Here is a 24286-nt window from a genome sequence, read left to right as displayed (position 1 = left end):
AGCAAAATGCTTTCCCTTTCCTTACCTACTGCTATGGATGCATAAAACATGGATTGCACATGAAAACATGACGAGAGATAATGAAGCTTCTTATCTTTACTAAACTCTCAAACTTTGCCACCAAGTTTCCAAATTCAAAATACTTTTTTTTTCTGCCTCATCTAACCACCAGCTAACTCATCTCTGGGTCCTGCAGTGAGCTCAGCTGGGCTGGCACAGCCTCTGGCAGCAGCTGAAGTTCAGGCAGGTTCAGATCCCACCTGCAGGGACTCTGGCAGGGTCAGGACCCTGGCAACTGATCCAGAAATCTAAATGGCTAAGAAAATGTTTACAGAAGCGTTAAAATAAAATTATATTTGTATTATTAATTATTCTTTCCCTCCAAATGTATTGTTAGTATCAACCATTTCTGAAATTACTGTTCTGGAAGCAAATGCATTTAAATTCTCACAGACTGGTGTTTTTAATTGATGATCTTTCTAAAAATCATAGAGTCACAATCTTAGAATGGTTTGAATTGGAAGGACCTTAAAGATCATCTAGTTCCAACCCTCCTAGGGGGTGGAAGTGGCCAGGGAGACCTTCCACTGTACCAGGTTGTTCGGGGCCACCATCCTATGTGGCCTTGGACACTTCCAGGGATGAGATATTCACAACTTCACTAGGCAACCTGCTTCAGTGCCTTGCTATCCTTATAGCAAAGAATTTATTCTGGATATCTAATCTAAACCAGCCCTCTTTCAGAGTAAAGCCACCCCTCCTTGTCCTATCACTACAAGCCCTTGTAGAAAGTCCCTTCCCAGCTCTTTTGTAGGCCTTCTTTAGGTATTGGAAGGTGCTATAAGGTTTCCCCAGAACTTTCTCTTCTACAGGCTGAACAACCCAAACATTCTCATCCTGTCTTCATAGAAGTACTTTTCAACACCTTAAAAAACAAAAATGAAGAAGAGCTGGAGAGGTGTTTATGATCTAATATCTTTCCTAATAAGCAAAGTAGCCTGAATCTTCTAGAGAAAATTAGCATTTATCTCTTCCCTGGTGTAAATCATTCTAGCCCACTTTCCCAATTTCCCTGATGGTGAAGTATTGCTAAGCAACACCACACTTGCAGGTCAGCTATCACTTAATAACTATGCCAATGTCAATTTTTTTAAGGCCCACACTATATTTTTTTCAAAGATTATGTTGCCATTTAAGAGCATTTAAAAGTACTTAGCTAATCTTCCTACTGTAATACTAGCTCTTGCTTAGTCTAAAGCTGCGTTGCTATGGATGAATATTGCTTGGAGTGTCTAAATATTTGGAAGTAAAACCAGCCATTTTCTTCAGTGGTATAATGAAGTGTGGTATAAGATCAAGCCTGATTTTAATTATAAGTTGTCCTTTCTCTTACTCTGCCTGCCTTCCCTGTTTTTCATGCCAACAGCAACTGTTTAATTTGACTTGAAGGAAAGCTAAACAGTTAGCCTCAAGTAGCAGATGAATCATTCTAATATCTGATAACTTTTCCAAATAAAGGTCTCTCTCTCCAGGAGCCAATGTCAGTCTCCATCACTTAACAAGCTTATCTGAGCCCATGTAGTGAGCAGGGACATGCTCACACTGGAAAGCTAATGGTGGGATTTTCAGTGTGTTGCCAAACTGCTGAGTAGTACAATGATATTGCCGACTTCCAGACAAAGTTCAGCACTCAGCCTGTGCCTGAGCAAGTCCTGAAAAGTAACAGGTATAGGACAAATTGCAAAAGTGCCTAACCACACAACCCCCAAAAGTGTAAGGTGCTCCTCAGTGAGCCTCCACTGGTGCTGGGGCATCTCCTGCTCCTGCTCTGCTCAGGTGCTCCAGAGGTGCCCTTCCTCTGGGAGGCCCTAGCATGGCCCTTACAGTTCGATCCAGACACTCAGAGACTTCAAAGTGCCAGCTAAACATGGGTTTTCATAAAAGTAAGCACTTGGATACAGCACAGAGACCTTTTTAATGCCAAGTATCTCATTAAATTGTCAACTTCCTTGCAAGCAGCACTCGGAGTAGCAAGAACAAGCATGGGAGATGAAATTCTCTGGCGACCTATGCTGGCAAACCAGGACTTCCAGACCCAAGTGCTCAGGGCTGTGAGTTCAAGCAGTGCTTGGCTTGCACCCAAGCCCCAGGAGCCCAGGGAAGCCAAGGCAGAGGCATGGAGCAGGCTCTCTTTATGCCCTGGTGGCAGGTTTGCTGGGCAGCATCTCCCTCTGGAGGCTCTCCCCAGATCCTGCTCCCATCACAGCCCCAGCTGGGCAGGAGAGCCCAACCCAAAGCACCACCTGAATGTGAGGCCTGGGTGAACCTGACTTCTCTTGGTGCATTTTAACAGATGTCTGGCTCAAAATAGTATCTTCAGACTAAAAGAGCATTCTGTAAAATTAGCATTTCAGGAATTGTTTTTCTAATCTGTTATTGAGTCTGGGAACCTTTCAGGATGGTAAAATGCTACTTTTTTCTCCAATCCTGATCATTAGACACACGCTTTTCCTAAAAGTATGGGGAGGCTAATGGGATCAGATGAAATTAGAAAGTCAAAGTTGATGATTCTAAGAACAGAATCTAATCAAACACAAACATGACAGTTGTCATCACTGTCATGGTATTTACCACAATTTTTCTGTTAAATTATCCATGTGTTTTCACCAACACAGAGGTTAGTCATTCAAGTCATTTTAATTATATTTTTGTATTGCTGTCTCATTTTTTACTTGTTTGGATTTCTTGTTTATTGGATCTTTGATGGGATCCATACATACTGAGGTTTCTCATATTGTTCTGAAGCTACATTTAGATTATCACAACCTTCAAAAACTCAAAGATGATCCTAAGAAAATTGAAAAGATGGAACCAGAGTTTTCAGAGAGATCCAGTGACTCTAGTAAACCTCTACAGAGCCCCAGGATCTCCCTCATCAGAGGGACAGCAACATGCTGCCTGATTTTTTTTTTTTTTTGATGGAAAAGACAGAATCCTCACATACATTCAGCATGATAAAGACTGAAAATGAAAAATTTCTATCCAGCTTCTAAAATGTCAAGCAAAATGTCAGGTAGCACTGTAATAAAAAAAGGAACATCTAACATAAAACAGGAGTGCTCTGATTAGCACATTGCTTTCTAATGAATGTCACACATTCAGCAAAACCACTGGGCTTCAGAAGTAATGAAGTAGTGATTGGATAAAAAAAAGCACAGTGGCTCACCAGTAACTCCCAGAAAAGCTCCTTTATGAAGTGAATCTTTATTTGGATACTTCTGTAATTGGACACATCTTAAGATCAAATTCTCTCATCAAAGGGTAGATATTAAGACCTCACTAAGGCAGTGGATCTTTATGGATCTAAGAAGAAAAGTTGGCGTTCATTGGTGTTCCTCTAGGGAGAAGGGAGAGTAAAAAAAAATAATTTTTAATTCATGGTGTTCAGCTGATGGAGAATGACAGACCTTTGCAGAGATGGTGATCCAAGGTAATTAAATTAGATGATGGAGACTTCTCTTACTGCCACTCAAGATAGAAAATCCAAGGAAGAGTGGCCATCCTAAAAATAATTATTTATGAATCCCACAAAATAGGTCCAGTGGAATAGACCCCTATACATTATAGGAAATGAACCTGAACTAAATCCTGCACAGCAAAATTTGTCTTGCAAATGGAGAAAGTGAAATTTGCAGAGCACATCCTTGATTTTTTAATCAATTATTTTTACCACCCTGCAACCCGAGGGAAGTCTATCAGGGAAACACAGGACCAAGGGTGCTTCTGGCCAAAGGAATCTGTAGTGAAGGCAGACCATTCATGAGATGTGAAATAAACTACGCCTTGCAATTTTTTTTTCACATATCTCACTGCAAATGGTCCTAACTCCTAACACCTGCCACCTTTAACGCAGTCCTCCAGTAAGCTGTTTGTCAATGTTAGTACAAGTGTTTACTGTACCAAAATCAGTCTTCTCTTTTTCAACACAGTGCTTTGAGAGACACAATCTAGAATGTTTTATTGCTCTCTAGACATTTTACAGTGTCTAGTAATTTTTTTCTCTCCTCAGAGAGATGTGGCATTATCTGCTTTGATTTTATACTTTTAAATTCATGTGCGCTGCTCCTCATTTGCTCACACTTCAGAAATTCAAAGATATCCTTTTCTACCATTTGTATCAGTAATTAACCATAGCTAAACAGGCAACTTAATGAATGGCAATGGTGGGATTCCTTGCTTCAATATATTAAAGAATTGCATCCTTCGTCCCCTACACATTTATTGTCTATTTACAGATTTATTGTCTCTTTAGCTAGCTACACAGGCGTTTTTCTTCAGCTGTTTCTCAACTGGTTACAAATATCTAAAATTCTTTACAGAGGATCAGACCATTATTCTGACCCAAGGATCATGTGTAGGTCTTTTTACATATATTTTTAATAATTGATAGAATTTGTATGCAGTTCTGTTGGTACACGATTATCCCACTTCTTTTTGACAGCCTCTGTAAACATCCCATTTGAATTCTCAATAATTTGGTGTATGTTGCTATCCTTTTACTGTCCATTTTATTGGAATGCCTAAAAATCCTGACATTTTTTGGAATCAGCTTCCTTTGAAGCTCAACAGGATATAAACACCTACTGTCTTTTGCATCTTTTCACAGTTGCACCCACAAAATACTGTGCATTTATAATATAATCACCTTTCTTTTTATATTATTTTATAATATAAAAATAATCACACAGCAACCCAGAGGGCCAAGCGTATAATTAATTGCGTAATGATCAGAGTTATGGACTCATAAAGAACAGAACTGTAGAATTATCTATATCTAAAATGACACAAATTCTCAAATTATAAAACCACTAAATTTGAATGGTTTAGTATTTTCCTGATACTAGCCATAATTAAATTAGATTTTACAGCTATTGCTATACACTTCTAGAAGTTAAAAATATTATCAAGTTGTTTCTAAAAAATATTATCTGGATGTTGCTAGATAAAGAAGAATCATCAAATACAAAATACCCACGATGGAGAGCTTCAGTTGCTGGTACACAAGCTGCCCAAATGTCATGAGACTGAGTTTACAGGTGCAGTTTCTGGACTCCACCACTGATTGCTTCATACAGGTGAAAATCCTACAAAACATGGGAAAAATAACTTTTGTGGATTCAGTCCTAACCAACATTGTGGAGTAAGCTCAGAGGTAGACAGAGGCTGAAGCACTTAAATTTGGAGCTTCTGGAAAGTTCTGCAGCTTTCAAAAGACATCCATATTTTTCTGGCAGCTGTGTGTGACCAGTATCACTACTAAACAACAGCTGGAGCACATCAGGAGAGCTTCTAGACTGCACTCTGTGCTGCTCAAAGACCTCTCACACTCACTGGGAGATCTGTGTGTGATATGATCCAAGGCCTGCAAAATGGCAATAACCAGCAGTCTTATTTTAAACACATGCTCTTGATCCAAATCAAAACACTAATGTAGATGCTTTCCATAAATCCCATGCACTCGTAGTTAAGTCCTTCTGTTACAAGCTTGCAATGCTGTTGCTGTGTCATGGTGCTGGCTCTTGACACATTTTATCTTCAGTAAATAAAATAAAATTAAGACTTAGAAAAAATGCTGCTTCACAGTGGGTCAGGTGAGTACCCTGAAAGCACAATTTAGCTTTCTGGGCTTTTGGTTTGAAAGAAGGTTTTTCCTAAAATAAGCAAAGCAGGAACCTTTGCAACTGAACTCAAGCATTTCAAAGACCTTGAGAAAGACTGTGTCAGTAAGGAATTGCCACCTGTAGATGAACAGAGAAGGGGAAGGCAAGAGAAAGGAAGCCAAAACCAGCCAAGCCAAGCTAAGCCAAGCCAAGAAATGGAAGGCAAAGCAAGGCAAGGCAAGGCCAGAGAAAGCATATAATAGATTGTTGTGAATTCTGTGAGGTTTGTTATCTCAACATGTTTGGTATCACAAAGCTGCCAAGTGCAAGATAACTTTCACAGATCTGTCAAGCAGCTGTGTTACAAGCCCTGCCTGCTCGTGTCCAGGACTCAGCTGGGCTGCAGCCAGAGCTCCTACTTCAGTCTCCTTAGAGGAGGAAGGCAGGCATGTTGATAAAGCCATATAATCTCCTAATTCACTGGGGCCAAATGTAGATCTGATCAGGAAGAGAAAGGGGCTCAGGAGTGTCCATTTCCTTATGTCCCATTGTTGCCCCATTTCTCCTCACAGAGAAAAACAAGGCAATCTTCCCAAGAATATTTCTGGGATTCACATTCTCTGAACCTCAGAGAATGATCAAAACAATTCTTATCTCATTTGCTGTGCCTGTGTTTGTGCAAAAGTAGAATGCAATATGGAGACTGTTTACCCAAAGTGATGGTGTTTTGTTTCCTTGGCCTATCAGGGCCAGCTGTGTGTGTGTGTTGGGAGGATCAGCTGACAGTCACGAGATGCTGTGCAGTGGAGTGCAGTTGAGTGCTTGGCAGATTCAGTTTTAGATGTATAGAATAATATAGTATAATAAAGTAATTAATTAACCTTCTGATAAGATGGAGTCCTCCTCATCATTCCTCCTTCATCAGGGGCAAAAATATCCACTGTATCCTAGCACTCCTGCATGCTCTTAAGGTGTGCTCTGAATCTCTAGATTTGCTGCTTCAAGGAAGCAGCTCTCTCTGTGCAATGTTCTTTTGCTTCCCAACACTCTTCTCCATTTCTTCCATGCATCTCCCCTGCTCCCAGACTTCAATACAGCAGTGAGTACCCTACTGCATCACTTTTTCACTGGTGGAAATATCAATTAAAAATATTTGAGTGGTTATTTTCAACAGCAACAAATGAGTTGTCATTGAAAAGTACAGAAATAAAGGTTAAAAATCCTCAGAATATTTATCACCTCTTCACATTAAAAGCAAACCTTGGTTAGATGCTATAAGCCAGATTTTGGAATTCAGAGTCATTAATCTCCAAAAAACTGCTGTTAGAGAATGTACACACAACATACAAGCATGAAGACTTTCTATGTCATATGCTTCTATATGTTTCCACCTATATTTCTATACAACTAATGAATGCATAAGAGGCTCATTTCCCCACAAAATACAAAAATTAAAGTGCTTGCTGTAAAAATGCAGACAAACAAGCTTATCCAGGACATAACTCTAGTTTAGGATGGATAAATTTGTTCATTACTATTCTTTACAAACTTTGCAGAAAGCCTGACAGATAAAAACTGGTCCAAGATCTGTATTTTCACTGTCAGTGATGCTTGTGCAAAATAAAAAAAAAAAATGTATTGTCATTACAGCAAGGCACCAATAGCCCAAGGCTATTCCTTTTCTACACAGATTTCAGTGTGAAAATGGTAGGAAAACCAAAATAATTTTCAAGCTGCTAGAGGGTACTGTCAACTGTGAAAAACAGAAAGACAACTATAAACATAATTATTCAAGTGCACCCTCTGAACTAACAGGGAGATTTTGAAGGGCTAGCAGAGAATTTTTAAAACGTGCTAAGCAAGACAGATAGAGAATAAATGATTATGGTGGTTTCTTCCTTTGCAAAATACTTTTACAAAAGAGATATTAAGCAGATTGATTTGGTTCTCAGGAGAATGCATGTGGAGGGTAAGACCTGATGGCAGTTTTTAACTCCATTTCTTCAGCATCCCTGTTACATGTTCTGTATAGCAGTACCTTCTGAAGAAATTTGCTTGGGATCAAACTCTAAGCATCAATTAAGACTTCACTGGAAAGCCTACAGGACTGAAGAATGAATATTTGGTCCTTACGCATGGAAATGAAGAGGTCATGTTCAAAGTGTTTTTCCTTTTGTAAAAAGAAAGAGAAGATTCCCAAAAGATCACTTGTGTGCTTTCACTGGTCTGCAAGCCCTTTCAAAAGGCACATGCCCCAGAAGAAAAAGGCACCCATTGCTCCAGTAGCAGGTGGTGGCACCTGTTACTGCAGCTGCTGCTGCTCTTCCAGGTGCATGGCAAAAGAGGGCAGTGGAGCACTGTACATTTCAACACATTAAACTAATGATCCCTGCAGGTATTTTCTCTACATTTCTTTGCTGCAAAAATTATTACAATACCTAGAAAAGCAATCATGTTGTATTAATAACATCCAGACAGTTTAAACAGAGCATCTCTTTTGCTTTCACTGAAAATGGCATTTCCCTCCCAGCAAGCCTTATAATCGATTGACTGAAATTTCATTACTTCCAAATCTCCAGTCACAGGAGGTATTGCATTTTCACCCACTAACAGGATTCTCCAGGTTGGTTTCTTTTGCATTATCTCTTTCACATATTCTCCAGGGAAGTTTGCCTGTAACACATCTCTCCAAGTTTAATACAGCCAACAGTAGTTTAAGTGTCATCTCATGAAATGGGTTTGGTTTCTATTTCCGTGTCCCTAACAAGACACCATGTTGGTTTTAGCCAATGTACCATGGACAGTCATTGCTTATGCTGGGTTCTTTCTTCATTTATTAGGCAGTTCTACCTTCTGAATCCTTCCTAAATGTTTCTAGACTTTGTGTGTACCACATCCATTTCAAAATGTGTTTGTTCATGCAAATTTAAACATTTAGCAATCCACTTCAAAATGTGATTGTTCATGCAACTTTAAAAATTTAGCAACATCATTTGCTGTTGCCATATTTAACAAAAGAACTTGAAGGTCAAAGGTATCTTCAAACATTTCTAGTTTTACACTGTAATATAACCAAATCTGCAGTTTGGGGTTGCTTTGGTTCTTCTGTTGGAGTCTAGGATGATGCTTCCTTTTGTTGAAAGTGGAAGTTCCCACTTCAGTGTAAGTTGACATATACTATATGTTGTTAAAAATAATGACATATTATTTAAGGGAATGGTCAGAGTAAAGAACCCTGCCCTCTCTACCAAACAACCCTCTTTCATCTTGTCAAAAACAGCCTTTAGTCTTCCTTTAAAATGACAAAGGTTTACAGTGTCAATATACTCCTTGGGATGGCAGTGTTCTAACCAGATTTATTAGCAAAGCTCTTACCATTATAAGCCAAATTATGGTACTCAAATGTCATTCATAACAAAATCTCACTTTTTATTTAATGTCTATAACATGTCAGCACTGTCTCCAATGTTCCTTTGATGCAAAAAGGGGATATGGCAAGATAAACTTGGATGCGCCACATCCAACCTGAAGTTTGAATTATTTATAAATATTTGGAAAATTACATAAAATTATAGTGTATGATATGCAATCCATTACCACTACATTCTCAGATCAAAACACAGTAATCACCAACATCATTATCTTGTTTCAGAGCAGTTTCAAGGGCAGCTCACTGGACTGGGATTTGCTACTGGTCCAAGTAGCAAATTCAAGGAAGTGCCCCTACCCTCCTCAGCCTCAGTTTCCTCTCCTTTAGCAGGGGGACCAACACCCATCTTTTCTGTAAAGTGTTTGGACATCATGGTGTATGCAGTTTTTGTATTTACAGTATAGAGGCCAGATATTATTTCTGTTATTACAGTTTTTGTTCTATTTTTACAGGGATATTGTATTATTCCTACTGCTACAGTTTTCTGCCTCCAGGGTGCTGGGTCTTGAGCAAACTCAAATGCAGGCTGGTCAAAGTCGACTGCTGTTTACATTTGAAAAATATTTCAGAAGTGTGAGACCATCCTTTCCACACCAGTGCACTTAAACGTACAGAAAAATCAATAATTTTCTCTACGACTGACTAGGCTTTTTCCAGTAGGTCTTGCACAGTTAAAAAGGCAGAAACCACCCTCAAATATAAACAGCAAAAAACTTGCAATAGTGCTAACTGTGAAAAAATAAAATATTTTTTGTGAGATGTTTACAGAAATACTTTTATGCTTTGGTTAACTCCCTGAGCAGAAAACCTTTCTTAAAGAAAGAAATATTGTTGAGTCTTTATTTTATTTATTCATTTTGTCCTTAACTAAGAAATAAAGTAATATTGTATTTCAGAGATGTACCAAACAAACAATTTAAAACTAACTCTTCTTTTCTCCTCTCCTTAATTACTCCCGATTTCCTGATATAGGTTTCTGTACACAGGTGTCCTTAGATTTCTTTTTAATATAAAAACTATAGATTAAGATTTTATCATTTGCATTTTATATCAAATTATAAAATTTATATAAAGATAGATAAATGATAGGTAGGTAGGTAGGTAGGTAGATAGATAGATAGATAGATAGATAGATAGATAGATAGATTGTAGATAGATATACACATATTCAAAAAACTAAGAGCTGAACAAGTTCAAGTCAGATGAAATCAAGTGACACATGAAAGCTGAGGAATCCCTTGAAAGAGAGAATCCTTTACCCAAGGAGCTGAGTAGAAAAGGAGACAGGCCTTGGTGGACCACCATCTTGACCAGAGATAAAGCCCACCCAGAAAGTTAATTCAGAAGTGCCTTTAATTTGCAAAGGGGTTTATTTCCATTCTCACTCCTGTTGGTATAAGTGTAATGCAAGGCCAGAGAAACCTCACACTGTCAGGAGTTCCAGGAGCTGCTTTTGCAAGCCAAACCAAGTGGTTTCACCATTCATTTCTGGGGCACTGACCCAGCTCATAAACTGCATAACAAATTGTAATAAACTGTGACCTAAAGTTAAGCAAAACGAGGAAATCAAAATGAGCTTGGTGGCAACAGGCAAATGAAGTGACCACTTGCAATTCAAGCATCACTGCTAATAAATGTGTGCACATATGTGGGTTTGTATGACATCTCTTTTAATTCCTGATAATAAATCCTCTTGGTGCAAACCTTAATGTAACAGATATTACACAGAATGCTTTGAACACCACAACCATTATAATTGGTAAAAAAGAAACCAGCAAAATGCAGGTAAGTAGAAGGATTTACGTGTGGGTTTAAATTTTTAAAAAAATTGATTTTTTACACATCGGAAAAAACAAAATTAAGCTTTCCTTAGCAAGGACCATTATTCAAAGGACAAATTATTCTGGTCCACAAGTACCATCTGCTCCTATTACAGCAAGGGAAAGAAAAATGTAGTCACTTTCTGCTTTGAAAGTGCTTATTCTCCTCTCTTGTGACACTCAGAGGTGATGATAATTTTGCATTTTTCAGTCTGTCCCCTATCAGGGCACAAAACCTGCTGCCTACACAGGAGCAAGGAAATCCAGCACAGGTTTCTAGCAGAACAGCTCTGGTGGGAGGAGGATGAGGCTGAAAGGTGGCAATAGGGCTGCATGTTAGGATAAAAAAGCATGAGGAAATTGTGTTGGAACTGAAATCAAGCAGTAGACACCATCCAGCCAGTTATGAAAGCAACATTACACTCTTACAACAAAAGTGCTTTGCAACTACCTACTAACTGAAATGGTAAGAGAAAAATAAATGTGTTTCACAGTCTAAGCAATTGCTCTACTCATACAAATGTAGGTCAAAAAGAAATGAAGTTACAGTTCTAGTGCAGAAATCACAGGACGATAAAAGAAAGATTACTCACAAGCTTAATTCAAACAACAGCTATCTTAAAAATGGCAAATAAAGAAATGCATTTTACTACACAGACCAAAATGTTATTTAATTGAATATCCAATAAACAGATAGCTACATGCCCATGCTGGGTCACAACACCATGTTGTTTAATAAGGCACATCACTCTAAACGTTGTATTGTGCATCTGAGCTTGTTTTCCAGACTGCAGCAAAGAGTGACTGCCACAATACTGCCTGTCCTGAAGTCACAGCTCTGCAGCCCCACTCCTCGCCAGATGCTGGAGAGCCTCTGTCAGGGTCAACTCTTCTGTCTTCAAAGTGCCTCTCCATACAAGAAATGCACCTGGGAAATGCTACTCCCCAGAGGATTTGCCTGACATCCATCCATCCATCCATCCATCCATCCATCCATCCATCCATCCATCCATCCATCCATCCATCCCTCCATCCATCCATCCATCTTCCATCCATCCATTTATATTAATCTTTTTCAACTATATTAATCTTTTCTTCCAGCAAGGTATTTTGCAGAACTTTTCCCACTTGACACAGCACAGCTACCACTGGTACATCCCATCCAGGATGCTGCCTTTCAGTGAACCCTCTCCATGCTGAATTTCAGAAGGCTTTAAGTTATTTTTTACAGTTATCACAAGAGCCATTTAATTTCTCTAGTCATCCAGATGACCACAGTGTGTATAAGAAGTCTAGATTGCCCAGCTGACATTCATAAAATAGTAGCAGAATATCCAAAAGCTTATCCAAGAGTGACTCCATTTTGGTTCATACAGAGGTTCTCAGGAGTGCTGATTCTTTCACTTTCTTCAATGAAATCTGCTGAACCAAAGGCACACATTACATAGCTATATTTTCCAACCAATTATCACAAACATTTATATTTCATGAGATAACAGTTTGCCTTTTAATTTAGCAGCATTTTGTATAGAACACACATTACACATTAATAGATGTTACTAGTTTTAAGTCCTGTGTATTATATCAATCATTGCCAAATCAGCTCAAAAAAGGTACCTGGCTACACAGGCTGAAGAGTGACAAAGGTGGCTGGATGTCATCCTAGCTGCATCCCTTACTTGGTTGCTACTTTCTGCAGCCTGAAGAAGGACTCCCAATTGTTTATTAATGCCTATATGTATCCTCAGAACCAACGCCTGTGCTAACAGAAATTGGCACCACTCCACTGAAGTCAGCTGAATGTTTGTAACAAATGAACAGCTCCTCCACAGCAAGCAAAATTCTGCTTTCCTTTATGTATCATCCCACATGCCCATAGGATTTTGCCTTGGTGATTAAAAGAGAATGACTCACAATAGTGGCTGCAGTGTCTTCCAAGCTAGTCCTCACTTCTGTTGTGCTTTACCCTTCTTCCAGCTGACCTTGTTTGTGTGGCCAAAAGTAAGAGAAGAAACCCTTGGCTGATAATAAAGATAATACTATTCCATAATACCATTACATGTTTATCCTTGGAATTCACAGCACTTCCAACATGCAGACTCAAACTAAAGGAATTTGGTGTCAATATCTTGTTCCTGGGACAGGAACAGTCAAAACATTTAATTCCTAAAGTCAGCAGCAGGTTCACAGAAGTCTGGAATAAATAGATTACATATACTATCTATTCACCTGAATACTGTATAAAATTTTAAAAAGGGAATTGTCATGTGAATTTAATATACAATACAGAACCTTACTGCTTCATACATAATTTCGTTTTAGAACTAAGAGAGCTTTCATGAACTCAAGTAAAAAGCAAGTTTTCTCTTCCACTTTCAATTTAAAATCTCTCCAGGCTTGTAAGCCCACATGAGAGAAAAAATTAACGTCACTTCAGAATTCTCAAAAATAGCAGTTTATGCATTCAAATATGTAAGTTTTTTTCCTAGGCTCAAAATGTTTTCATCATTTTTTGATACATCTCCAAGCAAAAAAATAACAACTGAGGTATAGAAATGTGGCTTTTCATGTGTTTAATAAGGTGGGGGATAGCAGTGAGCCTGTACACTAACAGGAGAATCACTGTTTAAATCCCTGACAACAGATGCACTGCAGCTCTCATTTATCTTGGATTTGCACTGAAAAGAATTACTCTTGATAGCTCCATCTTGTAAATTTGGAGTACACTTAGGTGTATGATGAAATGTCAGAATAAAGAGGACCCACTATCACCTTGTGCAGCTTCCCTGAGTCTGTCCACCATCCAGACAGGCAGGCAGGTACTGCAGCACAGCTCCAAGCACTGAGGAAAAGGCTTTTTCTACCTGGGAAGAAAAGGTACAATGGCCTTTTGCATTAAGTGTCTTTTTCTCTAGTTAGCAATCTGCTTTCCACCTAAAGATAAGCTGTGAGTAGCCTAGGTATGAGATGACAGGTTTGGTGTTGAAGCATGCCATTCCCATGAGATTGCTTTTTTCTTCAAAGCCACAGTTTACATTTTAGCCAGGCAGTATCTGAAAATCCTACAGATACAACTACCTGTATAGCCATGACAGCTAATGTGACAGGCTTTGTACAGCTGAAGATAAATATAAAGATGAAAACTGGACCAGATTACAGAAAAAAATTACACTACACAAGGGTATGACCAGCATGATTATACTATAGTCAGAGCGATGTAACTGAATTAATTTCTAGCTCCTAGAAATGTGCTGGATTCCCCACAGAGGTGTGAGAATTAAGCAGGCTATAAGTATACTGCAATTTTTGTCTTCAACCTTCAGGCCACTGTGATATCTGAAGGCTTCATCCTCCACATATGAGCACAGTGGTGCACTGCCAGGTTCCACTTCAGCTCCACACCTCACCATATCCACGAGTATTGTACAGGATAGGAATTGTAGATGTAAAATGTAAGGATGATTAGGATTACTGGGAACAGATTCACACTCAGTTCCAGTCCCATTTCTGTGTCTCAATCCTTTTGGTTGTCCTGTCTAGCACATATTAAGAGTTAAAGAAAGAGTGCATAACAACAAGCCAGCCAGTGCTCATTCCCACAGAAGACTCTCAAGAATACATGCTTGATAGGATCATATAATCCTAGGATAGTTCAAGTTAGAAGGTACCTCAGAAGGTCTCAGAAAGTAGGGCCAGCTTTGAGGTCAGACCATGTTGCTCAAGAGGTCTTAAAAACCCCCAAGGACGAACACTACTGAACTCCAGCTCTGGAGACTTCAATGCAGAAAAGACATGGACCTGGTGGAGCAGGTTCAGAGGAGGGGACACAGGAATGACCAGGGGAACGGGGAACATAGCACCTCTGCTATAAGACTGAGAGATGGGCTTTTCAGCCTGGAGAAGAGAAGGTTCTGGGAAAAGTTTATAGCAGTTTTCCAGTACCTAAAGGGGGCTACAAGAAAGCTGGAGAGGGACTTTTTACAAGGGCATGCAGGGATAGGAAAAGGGGAGATGGCTTCAAACTGAAAGAGGTTTAGGTTTAGAAAGGTTTAGATTAGATTTTAGGAATAAATTATTTACTGTGAAGATGGTGAAAAGACTGCAACTGCTTACCCAGAGAAACTGTGGATACCCCATTCCTTGAAGTATTCAAGGCAAGACTGGATGGGGTTTTGTGTAATCTGGTCTAGTGGAAGGAGCTTCTGAACAAACTCAAAAACAAAAAGGAAGCCCCCAGAGGAAGCAAGGACATGAGCACATTGCCAACTCATGTACCTAACAAAAAAGTTACAGTGTTCCTCAGTTTTCCCATGTCCTGGGAAACTCTTCTGGACAGGAACCATACTTTCCTTAGTCTTCCTTTTATAACTCAGGTATGTAGGTATGTACCTATAGAAGGGTTTTTTGTTGCCCTTGCTGTCCCCATCCAGATTTAATTCTGTCAGGGTTTTACCTTACCTAACCCTATCCCCAGCTGCTTGGGCAATCTCACTCTATTCCTCTCAAGATATCTATCCTTGCTTCCATCCTCTGTAGGCTTCCTTTTTGTGTCTGAGTTTGTCCAGGGGCTCCTTGTTCATCCACATAGGCCACGTAGCATTTTTGCCTGACTTCTTTGGGATACATTGTTCTTGGCCTTGGAAGAGGCAATCCTTGAGTATCAACCAGTTGTATTGGGCTCCTCTTCCCTCCAGGGCTTTATCCCACAGGACTCTACCCAGCAGATCCCTGAGGAGGCCAAGGTCAGGTCTCCTGACAAGTAGGGTAGAGAGCTTGCCGTGCTCCCTCCTCACTGACCTAAGGATCTTAAACTTCACTGTTTCATGGTCCCTGCAGCCAAGCTGAATTATGCTGTATCAGTCACTAGAAACACACACTGATGTCCTTCTGTGTGCTCAGTGTCTCCCTTTTATCTTCACTGATACCAAGGCTTCATTAAACTCCCACTCAGTTATCGTACCTCTTAACCATGCCAGAATGGTGTTGCAGTAGAAAATAAAAACAAGTCTTTAGAATGGAGATTAGTGGCAAACTCATTTTTAAGCCCATTTATATACACATATCTCACAAGGGAGGTGATGATAGTATGTTCAGGAGTGCATTAATCATAAGAGCTATATAAGAAACCTGCACTGCAGGTTACCTAACTATGTCACATATAGTGTCCATGAAGAGCACAACTTAATGAAGAGACCTTGTTGATTTTTGCTGTAGGTAGCACGATGACTTTGCTGAGTATCCATTTAATAGGGTTCAAGCAGTCACAACTCACCACTGAAATGGATACTGAATAGCAAATAAAATTTTCTCCATGAGTTCAGCTTTACCCCAATACGCAATAAATACAGAAGAAGCGATTCATACAAAAAGCACTTTTTTCCCCTAGCCCTTGGTAATACATTGCTGCATTTCATGCCAACCAAAACATTTTCTTACTCGGGTGTTACATGAAATATCATAATACCCAAAAAAGCATCATAATCCTGCATCAGGTTTCACTGTGAATAAGTTTTAACACTCATAACTTCAGGAGGATTCTTTCATTGTTTGCACTTAAATACAGAAGTTTTATTACATCAAAGAGTTGTACATTTGTACTTTTGCAAGAAGATATTGGCTATTACTGGTTTGAGCCAAAATATTAGAGTTCTGCTATCTTTCCTCTGAGATGTTCTTTTCTTACATACATTTCTTGGTCATAATAGGTTAATTACCTAATAGGATTTTTCCCTGTTAAGTAGCGACTTTGTCTCTTTGAGGTCAATGGAAAACACAAGACATAAAATCTATTTGTTATTAATGTATTTCTTCCAGCCCACATAACTGTGATTTTTTTTCCAAAGTGAATGGAGCAGTAGCATTTTCTTTATAAAATGATTCATTTATAACCCCAATATTCAACATCACTCATCTTTGATCATTGAGTCCTCAAGAAAGCATCTGCAACACTATCTGGTTTTCAAGTAAATTCCAACTGGGCATTAATAGAGCCAAGTTTCAAGGAAAAAGGAAAAAAACATTCATGTGAAGATTCTCAGCTTGCTCTAGAGTTGCAAATTTCTAAATTCATCACACAGATTGTGCAAATGTATATACATATATACAGGCATATGTATGCATGTATATTTATATGTACATACAGTTTCTGTACAGGAAAGTGGCAATTTTTGTGCTCTAAGCTTCTCATTTTCCTTTCCATTAGCACCATTTCTTAAAATTTAAACACACTGGAGTCTCTCTTCTACTGTGTTGATATAACACTCTTCTTTCTTTTCCCAAACCTTTGTCTTTCTTCATCAGTAACAAGCAATTTTTTCCACATCTTTTTTGCAACTGTAATCCTAAATTCTACAATTCTACAATTTCTACAGTGAAACACAGAATGTATGAATGTCACCTTATTGGTATCCTTTAGGTATGATTTAATGACTTGTGAAAATACCAGTAAATATCTTTATTATTCCAAAGTAATATATCAAAACATTCAAAATAAGAATGCAATTCTCAACAGCAGAGAGTGTTATGAGCCTCTCCAAGCTAAAGCTCACATTTTTTCACTTGGGTAAAATTTTAAAAGTTATCAGAATGCCTCTAAGAAGAGCAGATGCTGCTATGCAACTACATGTACCATACCAGCAATGCATATTAAAAGTAAACAGTAATATTTTTAAAAGCTATTTTAATGGATATTAGGAGATTTCAACAAAAAAACTAGCTTAATGTAGAACAACAAATAAGCAAGTGTGTGCTGCTTTCCAATACACTCATCATTTGGTCAGCCCACTTCAGGAAAATCAATCCGTGCAGTTTGTCTACAAACCGCATTACGCACAAAGTCACAGCTCTGAGGATTAATGCTTAGAAGGGAAAGGAGAAAACACTCATGCCTCAAAGAAAAACTGGGGGAAAAGTCATCCATTGAGAAACAGCAGTGGAACTTTCTCGTGTGTCTGAATGCCCAATTGCAGCCCTGACGTGCCATGCAGCAGGGAGGGAGCAGCCAGGCTCATCGTACCCAGAGCAGAGATGGATCTTTAGGTGAGGAGCAAACATGCCTGCTTTTCATGACTCCTTTAGACCACCTTTTCCATAACTCCTTACACAAAGAGTTTGTATGAACATCACCAATGCAAGACTGTTATTCTAGCCAAGCAAGAAGCAAGATATGGCCTGCTCACGCTGCAGGTTTAATACACTTGTTACAGTGACACTGTATTCCCTAATACTGCCCCCAAATTTGTCATTTAAAGGGCCCTGCCAGTTTCAAGTGTTAGAATCATGGCATCAATTGTACAATTAATCCCAACCATCCCACCTCCGAGCTGTTTATAAACAAACTGGGCCAAGTTCTTGTCACATTACCAATAATCTAAGGCTCACAGATTTTAAGACTGCGAGGAACAACTACAAAATCATCACCTTGCATAGAACAGACAGTAGAAAATCTGTCCTAGGCTGGGCCCTCCAACAAATAGGGCTGGAGCTGCATAGGGCAGATCTACATGTTCTGCCTTACAGCAGCTTGAAGGCTCTCTGCTTTACACTCACCTGGAGGGGAAAAAATACAGCTGAGCACTCGTTTGACACAAGGACATCTCGAGGATGCAGCACTGTCCATCCCTGGACCTCAGCTAACCTTTCATCTCTGCAGAGACCCTCCTGTGCTGGAATCATCTTCAATGCTCATTTTAAGCCTGTTTTAGGGAAATGGTGTAAGATGCACAGAGGGCACACCATGAAGACACTGGTTCTTATTAACCCATCTTATAGGGAAGAAAATAGAAAATAAGCAGATCTGTGATTTTTATTGCCTGGTTACTCTTCTTAAATGCCACGTACAGAAAATATTTAATAAATCTGCAGGGAATTTGCCTGACTAGGAATTGAGTAAAGAATGACTTACCCAGAAACATACTGCGTGTTTAAGTCTGATGTGACAAGACTCCTAGGACCATGACATAGCATGCTACCTTGCAGAAGGAATTAATCCATAAAATTCATTACACTTCTGCTGATGAAGCAGTGGTAGCTTCACAGTCTTTTTCCACACAAAAAAAAAAAAAGGCAAAGATTTGAAATATCATTTAACACAGTTTTTGAACAGCCTATTAAAAGGACTAAAAACATACTTTCAGACCATGAAATTACTAATTTTTGTAACAGGGTAAAAAATTTCTCTTGGCTTAAGTAGAAACACAATAACAAGTTGTCTTTGCTTTAAACAAAAGTGCTACTCATGATGTTACAACCTATCTTACTGCAAAAAACAATTAAAGGTGATCTATATCTACCTGATGCACTGCATCTCAGTCACAGGGATTTCAGTGTTCATCTTTGGAACACTCTGATACATTAAATGAGAGCAAGATGGTGAAAATTGTTGAGTTGAGGCACGAGCACAAACCCGAAAGAGAAATAAAATCATCACCAAACTTCTGAGCAAACAAGTAAATAATTACAAAAATAAGGTCTCTACATATTCCACGGTAATCAATTCTACCCTTTTTACTGTTTTAATATCTCTCTCAACTTTAGTAACATCATGCTGTTACAAATTCACATGCTAATCTGACAATATATTTCTGACTCTGTCAAAACCAACTGCAAAATTCCACACACAGCTGAGCAAGGCCAGGATATCTTTCCCTTCTATGAGGCATTGCAGCAGTACGAAAAGGTGTGTTTCAGATCTTTAGGGTTTTACATTTGCTAGTACACAATAATGAACACACAGAGTATTGAACTAAAGCCAACACATCTGTGACTACAACTACAAATCAAATTCAATACTGCTAATCATTGCTCTGCTTATTTTTCAGTTATGTCAGGCTGAAAAATACCCATTTGATTGTATGCAAACCTTATACGCATATTTATATATAAATGCATATATATTCACCTTATTTAGAATAAAATCAGGCATTAAAAAAAATTCTACATCTTGTCTCCTAAAAACAATATGCTTAAAAGAATAATGAGCCAGCTGGGAATGCTAATGATCAGACAATAACTGAAGGGACTGTTTCATGGTTTCTACAATTATTAAGTTGATTAATGTCAGTTATGATGGGTAGTACAAAATATGTACTTCAGATATTTAATCACCCGCACACATATCTCTTGATATTTAAAGATTTCTGAAAACCACATTAATTTGCCACACTTCATCCAGTTCTATAAATAACAGTTTGGTTTACTGTGAAATAATTAACACTAAATGGCAAAGCCTTTATAACTGTCTCACCCACTAGCTCCTGCCAGCTGGGAGAGGGGCAGAAGGTGTGCACTGCTGTTAATTCGGAAGGGAACATATGACACAACCTGACATGTCAGAGTGTGAAGAGATTTTTGCCACTTTGGTAAAAAAAAAGTGTACTGACTAGAGGAAGGAAAAAAAAAAAAAGACGAAGAGGACTTGGAGGTTGTTTTATTTCCACATCATTACATGGATAAGGGAAACAGAGCTATAGCCATTTTTAAATGTCTGTAAGTTTCCCCTCCTCCTCCCTCTTCCCTTGCTGTTCAGAGCTGTTGAGTAACAGACATTTCAGAGCGTGCATGGGGGAAGTAAACAAATGCATTGCTACTGTAGTTGCAGGGCAAGGAAACATTGATGTCACTGCTGTTATAATCAAATTAGTAGCGTGTGTTAATGGTAATGTCATGTTTGATCAACTAGTCAGGTCAAAAGCCCTTCAAAATACAGTCTGAACAGAAGCACAAACCAAAATGGCAAGAGAATCGCCTTCCGAACAGTTTCCCCCGTGTACAGACCCCTGTTGCAAAGGTGAGCTTTCAGTCACCAATACTCAATGTCAAATCACCCCGAATCGCACGATTACACTTTACAGTTGGCTGGTTCCTGTTCCCCCGCTTGAAACGTGAATTTGATGTTTCTCCTGTTCCCCACGGTGTACACGCACCCACACCCTGCGGCACCCGAACACATCCCGCCAGGGATAACGCGCGCAGCTGGAGTTTGCTCCTATTCCTGACAGCTTGTCTGTCAAGGACAGAAGCACTTACAGCCCAAGTGTTTGGGACCATTTTTCTTTCAGCAGGTCTTTTCCACTTCAAACACAATGTGTTGCTGTCTCTCTGCTTCAGCACAGGGTATTCAATACAACCAAACAGTAAGAGCAGAAATCGCCAACAACAAATTCTCTCAGGTGGGAAAACGGCTGGGCAGGATACATCCCCTCTTGTGTCCCAACAAGTCAGCATGTACATGTTCACCAATTGTGTACTTTTGATCAACATTTTCTGAAATTGCCCAGCTTGTGGTAAGCCGTTGAGTGTTAACCCTTTTACAGAGAGTAGCACGTAGGAAATGCAGTGTCAGTGACACCAGACACGGAGCGCTACATCCAGAACTTCCCATGCACATTTTTCTGTCATCTCCCCCACTTCTTTCCATCAACCTGGCCCTAGAAAGGAGAAACTCATCCTGCTTCACATTGCCTCCCCGAAGTCTGCCTGCTGGCACTGCCGGGTACCTGACATCTTCCCTTCATTTTCTGTAACTTCCCGATTTGTCCCTGGACTGATGAAGCATTGACTTTCCCCCATCCCCTGGGCTCACCTTTTAGGTCTGCCTGGCGGCGCAGCCACCGCCTGCATACCAATGTGGGGCCGCAAAGGCAGCGCGGCGGCCGCCCTCCGGCACCCGCACCCGCGCCCCGCCGCTCCCTTGGGCGCGCTGCCTTTGGCGCGTTGGCACCACGAAAAATTTAAAGCGGGGGGACACGGACACTGGGGCAGGCACAATTTATCCCGGCCAGCAGGACGGGTCCTGCTTGTCCCCAAGGGACACGCATGCCTGAGTGCAGCAGGCGCTCAGGCACGCACATCCACGGGTGTGTGTGTAAGCGGCGTGTGTATGGGGCGCCTGTGCCACATCCATGTGCGTGCGTGTGCCAGTGTGTCTGTGTGTGTGAGGGGAGGGGAGCAGAGCGGGAGCGGAGCGGGAGGGAGAGAGGGAGGCAGCCCCGCGGCACCCGCGCATCCCCCGCACCGCGGAGAGCGGAGACTCACCGGGTCACCCTGGTCTCTGAAGGTCAAGCTCAGGTTGGTTTCTTGATCGCAGTTGTCCTCCGGGCTCTTTCGGCTCGGTCCTTCGCTCGCTTTCTTTCTTTTTCTTTTTTTTTTTCTTTTTTTCTTCTTTTCTCTCCTTCCCCTTCTCTTCCCCTGCTCGGCCGCGGTGGCGGCGGCTGCCGCCCGGAGGGGCTCCCGCTGCCGCTCCCGGCCCCGCGGGGTGAATCCCGGCTCCTAAGCCCTGGCCCCGCGGCGCCGCTCAGATCCCATGGTCGCAATCCACATCGCGGCAGATGTACCACAGAATCACGTAGAGGATCAGCAGGATGGCGAAGATGAACAAAGCCACCAGGATAGCCTTGGTCACCGGAGAGATGAGGGACTGCATGTCACCCGCGGACCGCCGCCGAGGACAGACGACTCGAGAACTACACGGGGGCAGCGAGCGCGGACGGATCCCGCGGCCCCGCCGCCGCCCCCGCCGCCGCCGCCGCCAGCGACCCGGCGGGCACCGGCGGCTGGCGCCGAGCCGGTGGCGGAGTGCCGGGGGCTGCCTCGCTCAGCGCCCCCGCTGCGGCGCTCGGGCGGGCGCGGCGGCTCCCGGGCGGGCGGGACGGGGCGGCGCGCACGGACAGCTCGGCGCGGCGGGGCGCCCGGCCATGGGCACCGCGGCCCCGCCGCGGCTTCAAGCCCGCCCTGCGGCGGCGGCGGAGTGCGGCCGGGCGCCGGCAAACTTAGGCGCGGGGGCGGCCCATGGGGGACAGGTGTCAAGCGCCCGGTTGCCCTGCAGGTCTCCGACGAAAGCCATCCACGGGGGAGGGAAAGTTGCGGGCGGGACGCGGCGGGCGCCGCCGCCCCCGGCCCCAGAGGGAGCGTGAGGGGGCAGAGGGAGCCGCGGGCAGCGCGGGCACCCCGGCCGCGGCAGCCTGGGACCGCGCCGGCCGGCGTGTTCCGCCCAGCCGAGGTGTTCCCTCCCCTCCCCGCCGCTCGCCCCCTCCTCCCTCCTCCTCCTCCTTCTCCTCCTCCGCCGCCTCCTGCGGTCCCCCCGCCTCCCGCCGCTGCCGCGTCGCGGGGGAGCCCCGCCGGCCGGGTCTGTGCTGTGGTTCCAACTGTAACGGGGTGCGAGGGAACGGGATTTCCTTTCCTGTCCATCCCCTCCGCCTGCATTTGGCACCTTCATTCCCCATCAGAGACCGACCTGGAGCGGGGGCCGGCGGCGGGGAGGACGGCTGAGGCTTGTCTCCGTTTTCTGAGCAGAAAGGTCACTCCGAAAAAAATAAAGGTTTTTTTTTTTTAATTCATGCAGGTCGGCATGGGTCACAGCCTGCCAAGCTTCCCTCTGCGGTTCTGTGGCCTTTGGCATATGCACCAAAGGTGCACCAGGACAGATAGCATGAAAATAGGACAGGAAGATGGAAATTGTACGAAAGAGCATTGCTTGCATATTCACCCCCAGCAGCAGGTCTGGTTTAGCTTTCAACTCACCCCCGAATTCTGCAGCGCCAAAAGTGCCCATGTAGTGGCACATCACGTGCACACCAACCTTGGCACTCAACACCTGAAGTGTGTCCAGACACCTGCCTGCCTGCCCAGCACAGCTGATCAGGACCAGGCTTCCAGGCGAGGAGCCAGGTGCCCCAAGACCAGCCCTGCACTGTGAGGCAACCAGAGATGCAGGCACCCTTCCCTCAGGTCACCCAAGCAGGGGGTTGCTGAGGGCACCCTGGGTGGGACACAGGCTGCTCCTGTGGTGTGAGCTGCTTCTGGTACTATGCAAGGAGTTGCCACCTTTGATCTCCAGTGGGGACTGACCAGGTGCATCTTCACAGAAGATTCTTGCTGGATTTCAGTTCTGAGTGCAGTTGTATCAAAAATACCGAAATGCAGAAGAACAGCATTGAACTGTGTAAGAAAGGGCTGAAAGAAACCTTAAGACATCATCCCCAATAAGGACAAGAACAACTTTATCAACAGGGAGAAAGAAAGACTTAAACTTCAATATACAAAAAGTGGATAAATGAAGGATAATCAAATTTGAGGGGAAGAAGGTAAGATACTGCTATATAAGTATTCCAGGCAAAATACTCTGGAGGGAAAATACTCTTGTTATTAATGCCAAGCATGGGAGTTTAAGATGGAGTGGAAAGAAAAATATTAGGAAATATTAGGAAAGACAAATATTAGGCCCTTAAATAAGAAGGCCTCCAATGCAGTGAAATGTCTAAAGGGTAAGAGATAATATCTCAAGAGAATGTGTTGCAGGACACATTACACAGCTTTTCAAAAAAGCTCAGCTTTTTTGTGCAGAAGGGATGGTTAGCAGCACACCACCCCTGTCTCTA

The 24286-nt window shown here is 41.8% G+C and overlaps 1 protein-coding gene across 1 annotated transcript in view; it reads right to left on the bottom strand.

Annotated features, from left to right (window-relative positions):
- Positions 1 to 22446, bottom strand: part of ZBED1 (zinc finger BED-type containing 1) — a 54440-nt gene extending 31994 nt beyond the window's left edge. The window contains exon 1 of the mRNA XM_066545170.1: positions 21945 to 22446. The gene's annotated coding sequence lies outside the window, so the exon portion shown is untranslated. The remainder of the gene's footprint in view (positions 1 to 21944) is intronic.
- Positions 22447 to 24286: the final 1840 nt, after the last annotated feature.

The sequence above is a fragment of the Molothrus aeneus genome, chromosome 2 (genome assembly GCF_037042795.1).
Source record: "Molothrus aeneus isolate 106 chromosome 2, BPBGC_Maene_1.0, whole genome shotgun sequence".
Taxonomy (NCBI): Eukaryota; Metazoa; Chordata; class Aves; order Passeriformes; family Icteridae; genus Molothrus; species Molothrus aeneus.
Note: the sequence above shows the minus strand (reverse complement) of the source record. Positions and strands in the feature narration are given on the sequence as shown.